The 2205-nt window shown below is 47.9% G+C and overlaps 1 pseudogene; it reads right to left on the bottom strand.

Moving 5' to 3' along the window:
• Positions 1-375: 375 nt before the first annotated feature.
• Positions 376-947, bottom strand: LOC118625729 (annotated as a pseudogene).
• Positions 948-2205: the final 1258 nt, after the last annotated feature.

The raw sequence follows: 2205 nt of genomic DNA, 5'->3' as shown, positions 1-2205 counted from the left end.
GAGATGGAGGCGCGTGAGGTTTGTAAGCCAGAGCAGTTCCTATTTGATGTGGACCTTGGCTCCTTGTACTTGAAAACTGCCATGTTGATTATCGTAAGGGCTCCTGTTCCGAAGAAGAATGCCCGAGACGCTGCTGAGGAAACTGAGCCTAGTGTAGACCTACTGCTGTCTTCTGAATCTGACTTTCTTTCTTTCTTTCTTTCTTTCTTTCTTTCTTTCTTTCTTTCTTTCTTTCTTTCTTTCTTTCTTTCTTTCTTTCTTTCTTTCTTTCTTTCTTTCTTTCTTTCTTTCTTATTTTTGTTGCAAAGTGTTGACCTGTTTTATTATTTAACTAGAAAACTAGACACTCAGCTAGTCTAGGGGGCTGAGGGAGGCCTAATCTTCCTCCTCGTCATCGCTGGCTCCAGCCCCGCCCTGGCCCTTCTTCCTCTTCACACAGACCTATGGCCACCCCCTACGGGGAGCGGAGGGAGAAGTGGATGCGCTTCTGGGATCCAGAAGGACAATGATGGAGGGGATGTTCACCACCTGCTTGCGGACCCTGATGTGACGCTGGCGGGTCAGCACCTGAGCATGGTGGATGGACTTGGCCAAGCCCAGCTTGAAGACCTGAGTCTACAGGCGCCTCTCCAAGAAATCCTCAATCTTCAGGCCCAGGATATAATTCAGCTCCATCCTGCCCTGGCCCAGCACCCCGATGCAGACCAGGCACCGCAGGAGGGCATTGCCTTCAAACAGGCGCCGTTGGTCTTGCTCGTCCAGCGTCAGCAGCTGCCGGGCAGCCCTGCGGATCGTGGCCAGGGTCAATTTGACCTTCCAGACCTCACGTTTGTTCCAGAGCCCATACTCTCCGATCAGTTCAGCTCTTGGTCGGGGTGGGATTTCTCGAAGGGTCTCCGTGGGGTCACACATGTCTTCCGACAAACCCAGCTCCTGGCCACCGGCATATTGGCTGCGCTCGCCTATCTACGCCTAAGTACAACACCGGATGATGGAGAAAGAGCTGAGTCTGACTCTTTAATCGAACCTAAGAGGACCCCTGATGGGCACTGCATATCACTTTTATACGGAAAGGAAATGGAGACAGTGAGGAGTTAAGTAACCTTAAGTAATCCAAAGACATGCAGGTAATAAATAGTAGATCCCTGTTCAATCCTGGGCAGCTTGGCTCTAGAACCCACGTGACACCACAATGCATCTCAAACAGTTGGCCTGTCCATAGAAGGCACAGCATCCTGGAGGAACTTGCTCCAATTATTTCCATTCTTGGGTCACTCAACTCACAAAGCAAATCCCTGGAGGAGAGAGGCTTAGATGGCTCAACTGGTCTATCAGCTCATCCCTTGGTTACCTTGGTGCCTTGAATGACAATTTTCGAGGAAAATTGGAAGACAGGGAATAGATGCTGATTGGACAAAAATGATGAACATCCACAGTTCCTGGAGTCAGATAGGTCTCCAAGGACAGATAAATAATGAACATTAACCTCCTAAGATATTTTCTGTTGTTGCTGTTGTTGTTATTGTTGTTGTGTTGTCATTTGGTAGTTTTCATAACATGCCATGCCAAATGTCATAAAGCAGTCAATTATTCACTCATTCATTTATTCATTTAACATTTTGAGAGCCCCGGTTATGAAAGGATTCAGCATTATGGTTTTGTGATCTCAGGCAGGAAAGGTGTTAGGTAAGTAAAATTTGTCAGAGGTAGGAGACAGCAGGTAGAGTTGATGAAGAGAAATTAAATACAAGTGATAGAAGACAAAGGGAGTCTAGAGAGTCAGAGGTTATTGGGTCATGGGTGTAGACTAGGCTGGACCAGGACAAGACCCTGGCGCCCACCAGGAAGTGAGAAGTGAGCAGTTGGGCAGGCTTGCACAGGTTGAAGTTGGGAATAGAAGACAGAACAGGGAGAAGAGAATGGGTGGAGAAGAGGAAGGGTGTGGTATTTGAAACCCAGTGATGAGCTGGCAGGTGGGGTTGTTAGAAAAGAAGAGAGAAGTTAGTGAGTTTGCCAGGTCAGGAGCATTTGCTGAGAATGTGCCCTCAGGAAAAACTCTTCTCCAAAAGTACGTCTGGAACCACAGCGTTGACAAATAATGACAGCTCGGGACTTTTTAGATGGCTGTGTCTGGTGGGTCAAGGCCAGCTACTCAGTGAGTCTCTAATGCTGCTTGTCTTTGGCTCTGTCCTTTCCTGTGTCTCC

This window comes from Molossus molossus, unplaced genomic scaffold, assembly GCF_014108415.1.
Source record: "Molossus molossus isolate mMolMol1 unplaced genomic scaffold, mMolMol1.p scaffold_m16_p_11, whole genome shotgun sequence".
Lineage (NCBI taxonomy): Eukaryota > Metazoa > Chordata > Mammalia > Chiroptera > Molossidae > Molossus > Molossus molossus.
This window is presented reverse-complemented; position numbering and strand designations above follow the sequence as displayed.